The 21,065-nt window shown below is 33.2% G+C and overlaps 1 protein-coding gene across 6 annotated transcripts in view; it reads right to left on the reverse strand.

The window, feature by feature from the left end:
- Positions 1-555: 555 nt before the first annotated feature.
- The window catches only part of LOC129749016 (protein quiver), a 50,917-nt gene continuing 30,407 nt past the window's right edge, over positions 556-21,065 (reverse strand). For all 6 annotated transcript variants that reach the window (XM_055743845.1, XM_055743842.1, XM_055743844.1 and 3 more), the window contains one exon: positions 556-19,688. The gene's annotated coding sequence lies outside the window, so the exon portion shown is untranslated. The remainder of the gene's footprint in view (positions 19,689-21,065) is intronic.

Consider the following 21,065-nt stretch of genomic DNA (forward strand, 5'->3'; position numbering starts at 1 on the left):
AAATAAATCAAGTGTAACAGATAACATTTGTAGAAAATTGGACCCACAGCAAAGGTCGCATTATTGGATTTAAAAAATTAGTGGCAGCTTATCTTAAATTTTAAATCAAATTAAACGAGTGAAATACATCGACACAGCTTTCTCGACGGTGGATTTCGCTATGGAGTAGGATGTCGTCATGCGATCTGTTTTTGCATATTTTTTTCTTGTATCAAATCAAAGGGGAAATGTTCTTTTTTCGTGTGTTTATCGCGGAACAGTGACATTTCTACCAACAAACAAACATTTAGACGATTCATTAGTTTTAACCAAAGATGCAAACATAAATTAGTGACGAGACGACTGAACTGGAGAACGGAAAAAATAAATCCAAACTGGACTGAAACACCTAAATAAATATGCACGGCAATTTTACGACATCGATCGGTCATATACTGTGTAGAACGAAAATATTCTATGGTATGGCTATCTCTATTGTTATTTAGTGTTTTTTCGTTTCGAGGATTTGGGTTGTTGAGCCTAAAAATGGATGTGGTGTGGACAGAGAAAACCGGATTAACTTTTAATTTTTATTTTCGGGGGATAAAAAGTTCGATAGTTTTGATTTATTTTGAAATTGGTTTTCAGAGGCGTTCATCAAAGTGTTGGTTTTTACTATTTGTTGGTTTGATTTGTAACATTCAATCCTCCGTGGATATAACAATGCGAGATTTGTTCTTATTTTTCATTGGTTGCCATATATAAAATGAGCTATTTTGAAAGCTATATTTTGGTTTCTGTGATCAATGATAACACTTCTAGTTTTGTTTATATCTTAGTCTAGAGGGCGTAGCTTCGAAACGGTATTTCTCTCGACAGAGATTTTTTTTTGTAATTAAATGTTTGTGATTTGTTTCTTTTCTAAAATGTAGGAAAATATGTAGACTTCTCTTTTCGCTAAGAAACATTTAAAAACAGCTAAAATGTTTGCGTTCTCTTTAAATGTTATCGAAAGTAATCAAACTTAACATAATGTGAGCATTTAAAAATTTTTGTTTTATGTTTTTTTCTCAAATGACAAAGCTTAGTCACTGCTTTGGTAAATCTAATGTAGCCTTTGGCTACTTTCAGCTGTTGACATCTACAAACTATGTTTGTAGTAAATCATTTGTAAAAAAGATTCAAGAAAACAGTGACTATTCAGGTCCTTTTTTGATTTTTTTTTGTTCTGTCTAAACTTTGCACATCTAACCGAAACAAGCGGTTAGCATTTTATTTAACTTAACTTCACCTATCATTACAATTCCTAATGAATAGGACTTCATCACGTTAAACTGCCATTCCAGAAATATGGTCGCTACCGAAAGCCAATTGTTCTCAAAACTCGAGAGACCAATTGTTAGAGAATAGCGCTTTTGCGAAAATAAAAATTCTCTAAAACCATTTTCACTCCCAGAATAGCAGTCGATCGCGATAATGGTTCTACACCTACTCGTATATTGAGAGTGCTGTCACTCCTGTCACTAAACTTTTACCTATATACTGTCATTTGGGCCGAAATTGACGTTTTACACACTCAACGCTACACCTAGTGATTCTACTAGGAAGGCCAAAACTCAAGGTTGTTTACTTTCCTTTTGTCCACAGTAAAAGAACTAGCCATTGTCGTCAAAATTATAATTGCTGTCTCTCGAGAAAGTAAAGTCAAAGTGACATGTAAACACTCGAAGCCGCACAACGGAAATCGCTCACAATCGGCATCGGTGTGCAGCAACCACCTTGGGGCTTCAAATATTTTTTGTTGGTTTTTTTTAGCTGTTTTTTTTGCTGTTGTTGCTTGTTTTAATTCTACACTTGCTCATACACAGTAGGTACAGACAAATGGTTGCATTTTTTTTTCACAGCTTGCTTGTGTGCTGTTTTGCTCGCTTGAGTGTGTAGGGGCAAAATGTGTGAACGTGTCTCACGTACTTGAAAATTGTAATTTACATTTTTTTTTTTTGCTTGCTCATTTTAGGTTTTGTTTTTCTATGTTTTTTTTTTCGTCAATCTTTTATTACACTAAGGTTTTCTTCTTCTATTCATTTTATCAACATGTATCATAAGTTGTGTTAATATGATGAAAAATGTCACGGCCGTGGGCACATATGTGGAAAAGCATTCGCACAGGTGCTGGAAGATAGGTGGAGCCAGTGGGGTACATTATTGAGAAATAGAGAGTGGTTTATTGACGTCGGGGTTCGATCGAATGAGAGGGTTCAACACGGAGAGCTGAGATAGGATGGTTGAGTGCTAGCCTTTCTAATCGTTGCACTATTAACAATATTAAAGTTGGATGATCGATTTTTAGGATTTTTTCAAATCGATAAATAAATGAACAATAACAACCGATGAATATTGGAAACACAACGATGTTGCACTGTTGAAACAACAATATTATGGTTGAATGAAAGATTTTGAGACTGCTTTAATAGACAGAATGAATTAATATTAATCACCTATGAACATTGGAAAACGAAGATGTACAATAGCGTTTTAATTGAATACGCTTAGTGAGTTGATAATGAATCTTACAAAGTTTCAATTCTCGAAGTTTTCTTCTGGATTCTTGTTTTGATTCTGATTTTACCTTCTAAAGTTTCTTAGTTTATATTTTACATTTGCTTCGCCTTGGATATCACATTTTCAAGGTTCAATGTTTTAGAATTCTTTTTAAAAATCAATAAAAACTGAAAAAGTTTCGACGTAATTTGTTTGATAAAGGATTAAGGCATTCACTTCAAATAGCTTTTGAAGTTACTGGCGATAATTTTACACTGTAGGAAGTTTAAAGGTTTCTAATTTTTTTCGAGGGCACTCAAACATTTTTTTTTCTTCTGGGATTCAATTTTGAAGAATTCAGATAATTTGGACAATTTCGACAATTTTAAGACAATATTTACATATTTAAGACAATTTTGATAATTTTGTGCATGTTAACAATTTTTACAATTTTGACAGTTTTCACAAATTGATAAAATTGGACATTTTTTTCAATTGGGTAAGCTTGGTTGATTTTATCATTTTTTAAAAATTTTGTTGATTTTGTCATTTTGGGCATTTTTTTAGTTTTGTAAATTATGTCAATTTTCATAACATTGTCAATTTTCGTGTGTTTCGTTAATTTTGTTTTCTAACTCAATTTTGTAAAATGTGCCATTTGACAATTTTAATTTTTTAATTTTTTCAGTTTTGTCAAATTTGATAACAATGTCAATTCTGTAAATTTTGTCATTTTCTTAAATTTAGTCAATTTTGTCTTTTGATAACATTATACATTCTGTCAATTATTTTTGCCAATTTTGACAATTGCACTTATTTCGCACAATTTGCAAGAATTTTGTTGATTTTGACTATCTTGGCAACTTTGACAATTTGTCAATTTTGACAAGACGGTTTTTACAATTTTGAAAATCTTGACAATTATTCTAAATACTTTGACAATTTTGTCAATATTTTCCATGTTTTAAATTTTGTCTCTTTGCGCAATTATTTCAGTTTTGTTAATGTTAATAACTTTGTTTATTCCAAGGTGTTACGATATGTAAAATTGCTGATTCAGACATTTTGGGTTTGCAACTGCGGACTTCGTGGAGTTTGTTTTCCAATAAAGCCATCATTTCAAACAAATTTACCGATGTTTACAAACAAACTCACTGAACCTCACCGCGCTCTCCTCGCCTACTTACGGACAAAGTCAGAGAACCTTGTGTTCTAATAACCTTGGAAATTGATTAAATTGTCAAATTTTTCAAATGACAAAATTTACTTAACCAGCAAAATTGACAGCAACGCAAAATTGACAAAATTGACCAAGGTTTTTTTTTTATTTTATTTTTTTAAATAACCTTGGTCAATTAAAAAAAAACCTTGGTCAATTTAGTTAATTTTGCGTTGTTGTCAATTTTGTTGGTTAAGTTAATTTTGTCATTTGAAAAATTTGACAATTTGATCAGTTTCCTTAATTTTTTATTTTTGTTTTTTTTTAAGTTTCGTCCATATTGTCAATTTTGACAACATTGTCAATTCCGTCAATTGTCATTTTGAGTTTTTTTTTGTCTATTTCGTTAATTAACACTTTGATCAACTACGAGATATTTAGTTTTTTCGCTTCACGCGAGTGCGCTTCACTGAGAAGCATAACTCAAATGTGATACATTTGATAAAGAAACTTTATTCTACATAATTTGGTACAACACTTTCGATAACTCAGTGATAATAAAGTTGAAGAATTTGTTTCAGTCGTTTCTAAGATAGAGAATGTAAAATGTGGGTGTTCTCGGGCTTAGATTTCTTCGCGGTCCTTAATGTGATAAGTCAATTTTGCAAATTGGTGTTAACTTAGTCAATTTGGTATTTTTAGTCGATTTTTAATATATTGGAAATTCTATCAATTTGATCATTTTTACCAATTTTGTAATTTTGGCAATTTTGGTGTTATGTACTTACTATTTTGATTTTTTTTAAAATAATTTCGACAATGACAGTTAGGAAGATTTTTTAAGTTTAGTCCATTTTGATAACATTTTCAATTCGATAATTTTTACAATTTTGTTAATAAGGTCAATTTTTTTTAAATTTCTTTAATTTAGTCAACTATGTCCTTGGAATAAAATTTGATAGTAATGTTAATTCTGTAATTTTTAGAAATCATGTAATTTTTGTCTGTTTTGGTAATTCAAAAAATTCATTAAATTTTTTGACAATTTTGACAAATGACAATTTTGACAGTTTGTAAGTTTTTGCAATTTTGAGGTTTTTGACAATATTAAAAATCATTTTGACAATTTAAAAATTTTATTTCAGGGTTGTTTAAATATGAGTTTTTACTTTTATTTTACCATTTCCTTTCTCCATTTTTCAGAGAAATCATAGCGCATTTAGCTGTTGGTAATTTGAGCTGTGCTAAAATAGCTGGAACTTTTTATTTGAGTTGAAAACGTGTATTTTTAACACACAACTTGAAGAAAAAGCTTTTCAACATATGTAAGCTGTAAGATTTTTTTTTTAGGTTAATGCATTTTGTAGGGCAAATTCCGCTTTAGTGTTATTTTAACGTTGTGTTGTTGGACGAGTTTTTCCTTGAAAAACTTTGGCTTGTATCGTCTATCCACCCTGTTACTTGTATCAAGCAAGGCTTATTCTTCGAGTCGATTTACGTGACAAGCCATATTTTATCTCGTAGTCCTGACCCATAAGAGTGACTCAATTGAAAAAACGCGGATAAATGCGGATGAGCTTCAAGTACAAATCTAACCTAATCTGAACTTACGTTGCTTACCTGGAAAACTCACTTAAAACACAATTAAGGATTTAAATTTGACTAATCCAGTCACTCGAATCGCAGAATAAGCCTTCTATTTAGAAATTTACTGAACAATTAGCTCCTACTCAAACAGGCTGAAATTCAGTATTAAAATTTACCAAAATATACCGAAATCGAATTCTTGCGGTATCCTGCAAATGCAATTTTAGGAATTGTGCAAAAAAAACTGAGGCACTGATTTGTTTATTTGATCTGTTTAAAATGGAAAACTATTGATCGATTCACTCAACGGATGTTTGCGGCAAAACATAACCATAGGTTCGATAAAATAACAACCATCATTCTTCGGTTGTACCCCCTCATTCGATTTAACAACTAGGGAACAAAAATACAAACTTAAAATTCATCTCTCAAAAGATACCCCATTGGCCTTTGACAGATCCACTCATTTTTGATATTGGTCACTACTTTCTGTGTTCGTAGCCAGATAGGTTTTTTTTTCGTTTTTGGAAAAACACAGAAACACATTGAACGAAATCATAAATATACAGCAAAACATAAAAATGCTTTTCGAAAACAAATTTGTGAGGAATATATGTGCGAAGTACATACTAGAACAACATTGGGAAAACCCGCTCGATCTGGGTTTTCAGTCCTTACAATCATGATTTATTTTCCTTGACGCGTGATCCAAACCAGGTTTTCTTTTGACACCCTATCGAAGTAGGAAGACACGCGTTTATTTACTTTTTCCCATTTTGATTTTACCTTCTTTTGCTTTTGAAACCCTAAAGGCAAATACGAAATGTTTTCTGTCTGGAGCTATCCTAAACTACATTATTGGCTGGCTGGCTAAACTAAACGGAAGCATTTGGTTCAAATGAGCCGGGCGGGTGGTGGCAAATAAGATTTCCGCGAAGGAAAACAACGTCAGGAACGTCAGGAAAAATTAATTCGATTTTCCTTCGAGGCTTCCCTTGTTGCAGCACATTCCTGTTATTCGTTGGACCTTTCCTGTCTTTTGCTGTTAACGGTCGTACTTTTTTGCTTCATTCCTTTTTTCGAAAAGAACCACTTGACGTCACAGAAGTGTTCCGCCGTGTACTATCTTGAAAAAATTTCCCGACAAAAGGTGCTCTCGTCCCGTAGGATAGAGAATGCTTCATGCTTTGCTTATTATTTACTACAGACTATCCCGTTGAATTCTCGGAAGCTGCTCTCCTGGAACTAAACTTTTGAAAATCTCAAGCTCAAGTCAACACCTGTCCTGTATCTTCCTCGAACAACAATCATCATCAACATTTTCATCACCTTGCCTCGTCGCATCATTGTCACACGCTGTGAACTGAAAGACACCATGTTTAAATTCGTAGCACATTTTTTTCTCGAGAGTGCTGAAAAATGTTTTTCCTGATTTGGGATTCAAGATCTGAGTTATGATTTAGATCTAAGATTTCCGTTCCTAGATTTGATGGCTTCGAATTTGGATTGATTCGAGTTTGGATTAGGATTTAACTTTTTTTTTCATTATCTGACAGTTTGCGCCGGGGGTCTTAGATTTCCTCAAAAATTTCAAATTTGGCTCAATTTTGCGGCTTAAGCCCCCATGATTTTTTTGCATTTTTTTTTTTATTTTAATTCCCCGAAGTATATGAAGTTATATTTTTTCGTAAAATAATTTTCAAACCATATTTCAAGTGCACATCAGTTGCCCATCGATGGAAGTTTTACCAGCTTTTTAAATAGAAAATCCAAAAACAATGTAGACGAGTAAATTTCTATCAAAAAAGTCGTAAATAAGTTTAAAAACTGTTTAAAAGTGCCGTCTGCATCACCCAATATTTTGGGGAAAACATAATTTTGTAGCCCATTTGGTGATGTAACTTTCATCTGAAGACACTCGTATGGGCCATTCACTTCTTAAAGTATTATTTAAGAAATAAAGACATAAGAGATTTTTCCTCATTATTCCATTCATAACGGTTAAAGGAGAGTATGGCCCATTTGGGGTCTTCAGATGAAATTTGCATCATAAAATGGCATAACAAATGTTATGGTTCGCGGAATGTTTGGTGATGCAGACGGGACTTTAAATAGTCTTGGAGTTTGTTTGCGATTTTTCATGCTCATATAAATTTGCCACTCAAATTTAAATATTTTACTTAAAAAGCTGATAAAAATTCCATTATCTATAAAGAATTTCCGTTGAAAAATTGAAAGTTCTGTGCACTTAAAATATATGTTTTTTCCAAGAGAAGAATTTATCTCTGGAATTTTTTTTCCAAAAGCTTGCAAAAAATCATGTTTTTGTGTTGTGAAATTTTGGGAAAAATCAGAAGACCCCCGGCGCAAACGCGTCTGATAAAAAAAAACTTCATTTCGTACCGATTTTAAGTTCAAACTGATTCCGACTTCTGGCCTATTCTGAATTTCAAATTTCAACTGATAATGAATTTATATTGATTACAATTTTGAATCCGTGCTCATTTGAAATTTGAATTAATTTCTAATTTGTTCCAGTTCTGACTTTGAGCTGAAGATCTGATTCCAAAATCTGACTTATTTCGAATTTGGATTGCAGGCTGGTTCTGAATTGATTAGAAATTTTGTCCGACCTCCAGGATTCTAAGTTTTACTGATTCTAAATTCGAATGGATTCCTTTTTTCAATAAATTCTGGATTCAAACTGATTCGGAATTTGGATCGATTCTAAATTCGGACTGATTCTGAATTCTGGTTGATTGTAAATTCGGACTGATTCGGACTCCAGATAGATTCTTAATTCGGCCTGATTTTAATAGTGCACTAAAATTCAAATATTTTACTTAGAAAGCTTTACAAAAAATGAGTTGACGAATATCTCTGAAATTTTTTTTTTTGCCAAAAGTTCAATCATTTTTTTGTGTTGTGAAATTTTGAGGAAAATCAGAAGACCCCTGGCGCAAACGCGTCATATAAAAAAAAATTCATTCAGGACCCATTCAAAGTTCAAACTAATTTGAAATTCTGACCTATTCTGAATTTGGACTGGCTTTAAATTCCAACTGATTATGGATTTGGATTGATTACTATTTTGAATTCGGACTCAATTGAAATTAGAATGGATTTCTAATTTGTTAAGAATTTATTTTTAAAATCTGGTCTGGTTCTGAAATTGATTAGAAATTTCATTCGGGATTTGAATTCGACCTCCTGGATTCTAAGTTTTACTGGTTCTAAATTCGAATGGTTTTTAATCCATTGAATTCTGGATTCGAACTGATTCGGAATCTGGATTGATTCTAAATTCGGACTGATTCAAATATTCAACTTGTAAAGCTGATAAAAATTCTATGCATTCTATATGTTCTATTTAAAAAAACTGACTTCGGTTATCTCTGGATTTTTTTTTGCAAAAAGTTGCAAAAAATCATGTTTTTATGTTGTGAAATTTTGGAAAAAATAAGAAGACCCTCGGCGCAAACGCGTCTGTTAAAAAAAACTTCATTTCGAACCGATTTAAAGTTCGAACTGATTCCGACTTCCGGCTTATTCTGAATACGGACTGACTTTAAATTCCAACTGATTATGAATTTGCATGGATTACAATTTTGAATTCGGACTCATTCGAAACTTGAATTGATTTCTAATTTGTTCCAGTTCTGACTTTGAGCTGAAGAACTGGTTCCAAAGTGTGGCCTGGTTCTGAAATTTATTAGAAATTTCATTCGGGATTTGAGTTCGACCTCCTGGATTCAAACTTTTTCTGATTCTAAATTCGAATGGATTTCTTTTTCCAATGAGTTCTGAATTCAAACTGATTCGGAATTTGGATTGATTCTAAATTCGGACTGATTCTGAATTCGGGTTGATTGGAAGTTCGGACTGATTCGAACTCCGGAGATATTCTAAAATCGGTCTGATTTCAATTGCGTACTTCTGAAATCAAAATGACATCGAATTACGACTTATTTTTAAATCGGTATCTAAATTTGAATACATTCGGAGTCCTAATTCGCACTGATGCTGAATTTGTATAAATCTGAATTGAAACGTATTCTGAATTCAGAATATTTTTAAAAGTGAACTGATTCATATGAATTTTTTAATCTGGTCGGGTTCTAAAATTCGATTAATTCTGAATTTGGATTGATTCAAAATTTGATTACAAACTTCAATTCGATATGATAAGAAATTTGATTTCGAACTAATTTATTCTAAATTTTACTGAAACTAGATTCAAGCAGATTCTGAATTCGAATAATTTCGAATTTGGACTGATTCGGAATGATTCTGGATTCAAACTGATTCGGAATCTTAATTGATTTTTAATTTGAATTTTTTAGAAACTTGGGTTTATTCTGAATTAGGACTAATTCGTGTTTTGTTCTTATTCGGAACTCGAACTGGTTCGAAATTTGAAGTAATTCTTAATTCGAACTGATTCGGAAACTGTTTTATTTCTGAATTCAACTGACACTGAATTAGGGATGATTCTCAGACCGGAATAGTTCGGAATTCGACCTGATTCGTTATTAAAACTGGTTCGGAGATTAAACTTATTTGGAAATTGGACTGATTCGGAATTAGAGCCGATACTGACTGATTCTGAATTTTAGCTTATTATAAAGTCTATTAATTCTTCATTCGAATCGATTTTGAATTAGGACTGATTCGGAGTTCTTGCTTATCATAAATTCAAAGAAATTCTGAAATCGCTATGATTTAGGAATAATTCTCAGTTCGGAATAATGTGAAATTTGAACTATTTTGGAATTCGGACTGATTCGGAATTCGAATTGATTCGGAACTTAAACTGGAATTATTCTCAGTTCAAATTAAGCAGATTTCCATTCGGAATTCCAACTCATCCTTAAAGCGGAACTTGAACTGATTCGGAATGAATGCCAATCCGAGATCCTGAAAACAGAATGATCCTTTATTACAAACCTGATTCCGATTTATCTCATACAGAATTAGGAACTTTTATGTATGGAATTCTGACTGGTTTGGAATTCGGACTGATTCGGAATTCGAAGCGATTCTGGAATCAAAATGACACTGAGTTTAGCTGATTTTGAAAACGGAATGACTCTGAACTCGGATTTCGTATTCTTATCTTCGGATAGGAATTCGCAAATTAAGTCCCAATTCAATATCAGTTTGAATTCAGAACGATTCCTCATTCAGTATGACTTAAGAATAAATGAGTCAAACTGAAACTTTATAAGGAATCATTCTGAATTGGACTTAACAAAATAATCAGTCGAACTGAAACTGAATAAAGAATTTTTCTGAATTCATACTGATACTGAATTGGAACTCATTTCGAATTCGAACTTCTGAATTTGAGTAATTTTGAGCTCGGACTGACTCTGAATAAGCTTTAGAGTGGCCCAAAATTGTATGAGGAAGTAATACTTATGAAATCTTACGCGTTGCAGGCTGAATTTCTCCTAGTAGGACTATCACAAGGTCCTTGTAAATGTTGGCCTGGTCACAGGTAGGGGTCGCGCAATGAAACTGAAAATTGTATGGAACATTGAGACATTTTGATCGAGAGGAACGTGAAAACCTCGTTGGATAAATTTGCAAATATACGTTAATTGACCCTCTAAAAGTTTTTTTTTATTACAGCTCAATAACTTTTTTTTATCACAACTCTACTCGAAATGCGTTCATTGAATGAAATATTTGTTTAAATTAAGTAAACCAGATTTTTTTCATGTGACCCTTTCCCGTGATCCATGTCTGGCTCAAATTTTGCATGTTTCCTTTTACAAGTCCTAGGATCAATGTCAGTCCGTAACATGTAAAATTTTCAAAGATTGGCCAATTTGGATCACTCTGATAAGCACTGACTCTTAATTTGAACTTGGCCTTATTCAAACTTTGAGGTTATTCTGAATTCCGTTTGATTTCGACCGATTTTTATTAAAAAGTTATCCTAGATTCGAATGATTTGGTTTTTTTTATTCTTTTTTTTTTAGGAATTTAACCCATAAAGGTTTCCTCGTAGTGAGTGATTTGGGCTTGTGATATAGCTCAGTTGGCAAGTCTGTTGTCTCCTGAGCCGATGTCCGCGAGTTTGAGCTCAAGAGTAAACATCGAACACAGTTGTACCGGTTAGTTTTTCAATAACGATCCGCCAACTGCAACGTTGATAAAGTCGCGAATGCCATAAAGATGGTAAAACGACTAAAACCGATACGATGTAGGGTAAATGATCTTGAGCGGAACTAGTCGAAATCTGATCTTGAGCGGAACCATTTACTTTTTCTAAGATCTAGGCAATGATTATTTATGAATCTTACCAAAATGTTGAAAAAACACTTTTTCAAGATTTTTTCATACAAGCTTTGTGATTTTTCATAAAATTTATGAAATGAAGTAATGTTTTTAGAAGCTTTAAAAACATACGTATTTCTGCTGCAATTTTCACCAATCTATGCTGATTTTGAACGTCGTTATGTAACCCTTGGCCGTTATAAACTGATTCTTATTGACTAAAATGGTAGAAAAATTCTAAAAGAAGCATTATTCGGGTTTTTGTAACAAGTTTTCCATCAAAATATCAATAAATCACGTGGTTTTTAAAAGTAAAATATGATCTTGAGTGGAACCATCTTTGATCTTGAGCGGAACTACTAGCTTCCGAAATAAACCGCTAGGTGCACTGCCTTATGCCTTATGTCTCACACGCAGGTTTTACCCCTGAATGTAAGCAACACCTTTTTATTGTACTTATTATATCAGCTTTAGGGACAGAAAAGATCTAAAATTAATTTCGAATACAACTGAAAATTACTTTGATTGGTGTCACAGCGTACCAAACCAGGCACTCAAAATGTTTAGTTTTTGTGGTGCAAGAAATGTTTTTCGGTTTTTTCTTTCAGAGGAACGACGGTCAGTAAAGTAATGTCATTATTCCAGAATAAGAATCAATCTTCATTGCCATTACTATTCGATCTTTAAGAAGCAGCTTTCGTTTAAAGAGGTTGTTCTTGATGTCGAAATTCCAATTGAATACGATATACCAATAAACAAAAATTAAAATTATTTTTAACACCAATTCCTTCAGTTCTTAAATGTGTTGCAAAGCACACCTAGTTAGCTATTTTATCATACTTAACGAATCAATTGGTGGCCTGGTATTGAAAACCTATCCGATTCTCTAGTGTTTGATGTTTAGACTTGAGCTGGAACTCATGAAATCGGTTAGAGAAATAAATGTTTTATCAATTGAGCTAAATGCTTAATGTTTCCATATTTTGTTGATATAAATTAATTTTATCGTGATTCATAAAAAACAAGAAACTTTATTCTATGAATGAGTTGTTTAGAGCAAGAATGCTGAAATCAAAGAAAAATCTGTAATTTCACAGAATTTTGAGCAAATTTTTATCACAAAATCTGTGCTACTGAACACAGAAATTTGAAATATTTACAGATTTCACCGAATTTTTGAATTTTGAATAGATTTCCAAAATTTTAATTTTTGTTCAATATAAAATTTAGGTTTCTTATTTTGAATTAGAAAAGTTTGTTAAGAATTTCAATGTTAATTGATTTTTCCCAACTAGAATATAAAAAAAAGAAGCAATTTATCATAAATTTTCAATGAAATTAAAGGAATCAGCATCACAGAAATCCATCGCTGGATTTGGGGATAAAAGTACAAAAAATCAAATTTTTTCTATCGAAACACTTTGATTTAGAGCAATGTACAGTTTTATTAGCAAAATCTGTAATTAAAGGCATCTTCTTTTGTATAACTGACTTTGTCGTAACCTTCAAAAGTTGTTCGGGGTAATATGACCCTAAGCACGCACATTCAAATTATCACTCAAATATACTAACAAATCTAATTTTTTAGATGAAATAGCTGAAATTTGAGTATCTATTTTTTCAAAATAAAATACAGTGAATCAAAATGAAAATTGGGAATCTTTTTTGAAGTAAGAAATAAATTTGAACGGATATTTTGAAAACAACTTTGGAAGGCAAAGTTTTTGTCATTTACATGAAAACATAAATTTTTGAACTTTGAAATCTTTAAAGATGAAATTTAATTGAAGTTTTCACAGTTACACAAAGATTATAAATGATAGCTATTCAAGATGTTGACAGTACAAAATGGTTCCGCTCAAGATCATATTTTAGTTCCGCTCAAGATCAGAATTCTTTCTTCAGTAAAACAGCTCTAGAGTTATCAGGGTTTACTCTAAAATATTTTACAAATCATCATTAGAAAGCAGAAGCCAAGATCTATCCGCTGAACTAAAAAAAGTTCGTTCGGATGTAACCCCTATCCACACCGCTTGGTCAACTGTTCCGAGTTGCGTCGAATTTATCCAATTGGTTCCGCTCAAGATCATTTACCCTAGGTGATTGGCTACATGAACTCATTAAAAACCCATCCCCATATAGAATAGCGTATGCGTGTATAAATAATTAACGCAAATTTAAGAAGTCTGGTGGAATTCAAAGGAATCTTTCGATTGCTTTGATTCAAGTCTGGTTCATCGTGTGGGAAAATTGGGCGAACCACGTTGAGCGTGTAAAAGAGAGAAAAACCGTCAAAACGTCACTTTCGTTTCCGGTGAAAAATCGGACGATCGGTCGCCACACAAAATCGTGGCAGTAAAAAAAAGTGCGTACGCGGAAGAAAAACCCGGTTTGCCAGCGGAAGAAGCTGGAGTGCCCTAAGTGCAGCACCAGCAGGAGGTACGTAACCCCGGAATTCGTTGGCGCAAAGGCATTGAAAAATGCAATTTATTTACAGCTTCTACGCGGCAAAAACCGGAGCACGCCACGTGCATACTTTGCACAGAATCCAGCCGAATAAAAGGTAAAAAACCCTGCCATAAACCCATTTTTTTTTTACTATATCGCTTCTTTTATCGCCTCTAGGGCAGTCCATTTTGGGAAACTCGATGCCCGGGCCAGGAGCAACAAAATAAGAACAAGCACCAGAGAAGGGTTGCAAAGGCAAGTATCTGCCGCGAGAAAAGAAAAGTGGTCGGGTTATTTTACTTTTCCTAAGCGAATTCCTCGCTGGATTCCTCAGGCTGCGCCGTATCACTACGCAATGGCAAAAAAATCCCGATGGAACAGCCGCCAAATCCGACCGCGTCCGTCTCGCAACATCAGTGCTGAAAAATCCCGGTGGAACACCACCGAATTCGGGTCGCTTCGAGCAGCCGCCGAATCCGAGGTATCCGATCGCCGAATCAGTGGCAAAAATCTTGGCGGTTCAGGGCCGAATCCGAAGCATTTGATCGCCGCATCAATGGCGAAAAATCTTGGGGAACAGCCGCCGAAATCCGATCGCTGCATCAGATCGCCGCACCAGAGGCAAAACATCCAGGGGGAACAGCCGTCGAATCCGCGCTCATCAGGCGCCCAGAAGAATTCGGATAGTCATCTGATGAGGCGAACGAACAATCGAGGAAGGAAGAGGCATATCGTAAATTTGTGAAAGCCAGTAAGTAACACGCAATCTTGGGGAATATGGGAGAGACGAGATTAAAATGTTGCCCTACTCACACAAAATCAATCATAATTTGATTTTATTCATTTGTGGCACCGACCACGGTCCGCCCACATAACAATTCTTCATAATGTGACCAAATCTTAATTTCAAGTTCTGTTGTGAATTCTTATTATTTTAATAATTAGGTTAGTAAACTTTGGTTTGATCATGAGTTCAGAATTCTTGTTCTGAGTTTCGATTTTGATATGAAATATTTTATATTTTTTTTTTTTATAATTTTGTTACCATTATTTGTGTGTTCGAATTACGCAACAATCCAAATTTCTTTCCGTATTTTGGTGTTTCCATTTCTGCTCCTTTAATTCAAATTCCTAAAACTTTAAACCCTTACTCCAGTTATTGAATTAACCTTTTTCGTCATACACGACTCTTAGGATGACCGGAATTCCATTTCCGGTAATGAGATTACTGTCGATATTTTTCACGATGAGATGGAATGTGTCCCAATGGGACTTTCATTTCACAGGTGACAGGTGATGATGTTCGGCTCTCTATTACTCTCTATTGATTATAATTTTGTTGAACGGTCACCGCCTCGGTCAACTGTTTCATGATGATTAAAGTTGTTCTTTGTTTTGAGGTTTGCATTTTTTTTTACCTGGTCTTTCTTAAGGGTAAGTTCAGTAAGTTCAACTTGTGTCATTACAACATACCCAGTTTAAATCCTAACTTTCAACCTTACTGATGACTCATTTTTACGAAAGCTCATCTTCATTAACCTATCATGAGTTTAGAAAAGAATGGTGTCCGAGTGGTGTTTTTTCTTGTATGGGTTTTGTAGCCAGTGTTATAGATTCGATGTGGACGATGTTGTCTACTGTTTTCAATGAATTTGTGTTGTAACTAGCAAAAATTAAGATATAAACCAATATTCAAAGGATGTGCTAAACAAATCATCAATAAACAAAAAAATATTCCAATAATAAAAAACTGAGTTAAAATATAATCAAAATTGGAAACGTTTTATGCAGTGTGTAGTTCGGTATTGCCATTTGTTGGTTGTGTTTATGTAAATTGTTTGTGGAGAGTTTCTCGATGGAAAACAAATGGATTTCTACTCCAACTTATCGCTGCATTCGGAGCCATTAACGAAACAGTATGTAGTTCGAAATTTGGTTCACTACAACTGCATGTTTTTGGAAACCTTCAATGTAGGTAGACCTTTTTTTAATTTATTGTTTCAGTGATAGCGAAAAACTATTTTTTTTAAATAAAAAATAACATGCTATCTCGAGTTCAGAAAATATTGAATGTTGTTTGCGATTGGCAACTGTCGGTTTGATTTGACAGTTTGACAAACTTTGACTATGGGGATTCCAAAAACAAAAGGAAGGGAGAAAGTGTTTGGAAATCTTCTGTTAGTTTTCTAGCAGACACAGACAGTTTCTACATCTTTGAATTACTTTTCGTCATGATAGAAAGTATTCTAGAGATGAAGGTTAGTCGAGGAGATAAACAAAATGCACGTGTGGAAGCAAACATTCTCAAGGCTCGGTGCTCAATGCATGCAAACAATCAAAGCGTGTGGTAGAATAAAAGCAATCCAATAGTGTGTCGATACAAACGAGAATGACGAAACAAAAATATAAGAAAAAATGAACAATAAATGCGTCACTCACACTCATAGGGATGCACAAAATACCAGTTCTATCAGAGGGCATGCAATATTTCAGCTTACTTCATTTTCGTTGTTTTTTTACAGACCTTTTTGTTATTGTTTCAATTGTAAAGATGCTTAGATTTGAGGTGGATTTTTGAAAAGTAAAACTATTTTGGGGAACTAAGAGAGACTGTACAACCCAGTTTTTTTTTAATATTTACAGGGAGAAATAGTTCTAAAGAAATGATAAAAATGCAAAACTATGGCAGTTTTGGTCTAACACAAGTCTGCACAGACCCTTTTTATTATCTGAAGGAAGACATTTGGACGTATAAAACGATAGATGAAATAATGATTCGCAATCTAGACCGGAACGAAGCTTGGAATTGTTAAAAAAATGTACACTTAAGGTGGAACTAACATCCTTTCTGTAATAATAATGTTGGATGAAAGAAAATTGTGTAAAGTTTATCTATTTTTCCGTCAGTTTTTCTTATAAATTTTTATAAAAAACTATGTTTCACCAACCGGTTGTAAAATTTTCTCAAATCGAACAAATGCATGGCGACCGTCAAACGCCTTGAAACTGGAATGAAATGTAAAAGTTTTCAAAAATGTCATAAGCATGTAGCTAGAAATACTGTTGAGATTTGTGTATAAATCTTTGTTCAAACTCACGAGATTGATCACTTTCTATTTCCATTTCGTCACAGTGGATGTTTACCTCGAAGGACGATGGAGGGTCGATTTCGATAATTGGGTGCGGGGTTAAACTCTTGGGATAAAAGTCGTTAATCAACTTTAAGGAAGTTGAAAAAAAAAAATGGTAGGAAAATCCTTAAACCACAAAGAAGATTTCTGATTTGCAAAATCAAAAAATCTAAAAATTTAAACAATGAAAAATTTGGAACAGGACGGAAACTACTGAGGGACTGCAACTTTTGAAACCGAAAAAAAACCTGGACAGGTAGTTTTCATCGTTTTTATTTGCTCGCTTCTGGTTTGGTTGACTAATGCTTTGGATTTTGTTCTCGATATATCAAAAAATGATCACGATTATGTTTTTTTTTGACGTTCTATCTTGGATCCGCAATAATAAATTTTCCAAAATTTTCTTGTATATCTGTTTTTTTCTCTCTTCCTTTCGGAAACTTGCAATACAGGACAATCAATCAATATTGTTGTGTTAGCACGTTTTTTTTTTCATTTTTTAACCTTGAATTTTGGGGGTGTTTTTTTCGTTCAATAATTCAGTTACTGTTTGACAATTTTGTTCTCTCCTCGTATGGATAGACTAACTATTTTGGAACGCTGCAAATTCTTCGAAATCGTTTTAGCTGCTCGTTAGTTCCTATATTGTATTTCTGCTGCTCGAGTATAATTTATTCTTAGATTACTTTTTGCTTTTTCCGCTGACGGAATGAACAGCCGGTTTTCATTTGTTCGGGGTATCGTCAAAGTTTTGTCGATCGAGTCAAAGTTTACTAAACCTATTTTGGAAAGCTTTTATAAATTTTCAAACGCATGCTAAAACAAAAAAAAATAGATTCAAATATTTTATGTTATCATTAAAATAACATTCGTAAAACGCTCAATAACTTGAGATCCAAAAAAATTGTTTTGAAATTATCTGAAATCTTTGGATCTAGGAAAAAGTTTCTTAGATTATCAAAATAGTAGGTACCTATTCTGTTGAAACAAACTCGAACTTGACTGCAGGTTATTTGAAAATATACCTGAAGAATATTTTTTGAAAAAATTCTGCTGAACAGTACCACTGAAAATTACAGAAACTATCAAACAATCAAAATTTAAACAAGTTCTTTGATAATTTGATATTTTTTTCTGTGTTGGATCAAACATAAAGTTTTTTTTCAATTTCTGGTTAAAAGCTATCTATGACTGCGACCATCTACTGGTACTAAATATAAGTATGATATTTAGATATTTTATGAAAGCATCCGAAAACGACCCTGTGCCTATTGTTCCACAAAAAAGTGTGTATAAAAATAAAGCTCTATCTACATATCCACTTCTCATGAATTAAATTTACTTTCAGTATACTCAAGCTTGAAACTGCATTTAAATGTATAGAGCAGCAGTAAGAATTATTCGAAAATTTTCACACCTTGTTACTGGAAATGTTTGTATTCGCTGAATTGATTATTGACATTAATCATACTAGTACCTATTGTTGTTTCATCTTGTTAACTAACGAATTTCGTGAGCAAAAAAAAACAAAATTATCTAAATACTTCCAATGGTAATTGGAAGTTACTTGACTTTTATTCCTGTTGATCAAGTTGAAGTGAAAATTTCGATAATTACGCCCAACCGATATGTCGTTGTAAGACGCTGCAGCTGACTTCAATTTGAAACAAAATAAATTTTTAACCTTCTCTTATAATATAACCTGCTTTGTTTAAGTGAGCTGCGATGAATAGATTATGATATTTGCGATTCGTATATTTACAAACTAACATGCCCTGCTATTATGATCGCTTATTCGCCGCTGACAAATGAGGCCCTCAGAGCCAAAGCGATATAGTAAATGCAAAAATTATCGATTTTGAGTTTTTACTGCCAAAAAATTCTTCATTTTTCAAATGTATGGAAAATCACCAAACAAAGCAACTAAAAGCCGTGTTTTCTGGAAATTAACTGTTATGCACTTATACCCCTTCGGATCCAAGGGCCTTAAATGATACCAAGCAGCTTTCAATCCCCGAAAAGAAATACCCAGCTTTGCGTCTTGCCTTCCTATGTAGCACTCAATGATCGAATTACGACTGTCAACTTCTACTGAATTGACAAAGTTTAGAATTTTTCCAAGGAATCTGTTTTTTTTTTCATATCTGTACCTGTGTGGAATGCTATCGGAGTGTGTGCTATCGGTTTTAGTAAATGAAATTAGGTAAAAATTTATTCATCCTCTTAATACACCCAAATATATCATATGTGTTACAAATCGTGTACTTCAAATCTGCACACACTGATATTGTTCTTTTGATAAATTGAGTAAAATTAAATGAAATTTGGCGTACAAATACTCTAATATGTGTTGTGAGCCTACTTGGTTGAATAATTCTACTGAATCAAAGCATTTCCCAGCATTTTTCAAAACAAAAAACATCAACAAAGCGGACCCACGTCTGTCTCAAGCCTAGTCCACACTAGGCAACCTGGACTGCGATTTCGGTTGCTGAGACTTGTTTATGTTTACATTTGATGATATTGCCGTCTCAAGTCTCCTGACAAGTATAGGAGACCTTCAGCAACCAAAATGTATGTATGTATGTATGTATGTATCCACCTTGGGTTTGCAGCAGCGCCGCGGTTATGGCCAAAAAAATAACCCACGCGTCCAACTTGGCTCCCACGCACCACAGTCATAACCACTCAATGAGACTTCTAAGGGGATGGAATCGTAAGCAGAGGCACTTACGGTATCCAGGGTTATTAGGGGAAAAGTCTCGAGAAGTTATAACTATGTTGTTGACTAACCAAAATGGCATGCAAGTTATAATCCCGCCCCCAAGGCTTCCGAAAAAAGAGTGCGTCCTTATTTTACAAAAAGTAATCGAAAACTATGTTTTCCTAAACCATGCCAAATTCCCTTGACATGAATTGAGGAACGTCCAGTATTCGAAACGAGAAACAAGCACATACTGTAACCCGCTCCTTTTGCAAAACGAGGATACCCTGATGCTCCCACCCGAATTTGATGATACAGTAGAAATATATGAAATATCATAATAATATATAATATAAATAAAATAAAAATTCCAAATATAAAAATAATAATGATAGATAATATAAATATAATAATAACATAATGAAATATTAAAAGAATATATAATATATTATGGTGTTATGTAACACAATGCAATGAAACAAAGTAAGAATGAGTACACTGAAACTTGGTTAATAAATCACATATTCCTTAAGCCTCTGAAAAAAGTTAATTATTCCCAAGTGATCCTCATGATTATTTCACCGGTTTGAAACGAATGCTAATTATCATAAAAATTAAATTTGAAATCATAAGAGTCATCTATTGAAATCTGAAAAAAAAATATAGTTAAAATCAACAAATTTCTGTGATAAAAATTGATTATTTACATGGCGAGATCTGAAATCTGATATTAACAAAAAACAAATAGCTACTTTTAGAATGAATCAAGCCATCATTAAATTTGCAAATTTCAATTTGATCAAGTTTAATATTCCACAATTTTTAATATTAACTCTGATACTCGGGACAACATTGATTTTTTTTAAATACCTGCAAGAATGTTTATAAGAATGTAAACAATAAATAAGTACATATAAACCTGTCAAAATATATAATTTAATTATTAAAGATGTACCGAATATTCCGCCGGTCGCGATTATACTAAAATCGTCACCAACATACGGATTCGCCGTCGAGAAACTGTTATGTGACAGTAAATAAAATGAAATATTTTTTACTTCTTCAAGAGCTAAACATTGACGCTATTAACCTCTTATTATATATTTATTACAATGCAAATTTTTAAGACAACAATTTGCATTGTAATTACAATGGATTATTTGGTAAATCTACAATTCCTATCAAGTCTGGGATGTCATGCTGAAAACTGAAATAAAAGTAAGAAATACGT

The sequence above is a fragment of the Uranotaenia lowii genome, chromosome 2, assembly GCF_029784155.1.
Source record: "Uranotaenia lowii strain MFRU-FL chromosome 2, ASM2978415v1, whole genome shotgun sequence".
Lineage (NCBI taxonomy): Eukaryota > Metazoa > Arthropoda > Insecta > Diptera > Culicidae > Uranotaenia > Uranotaenia lowii.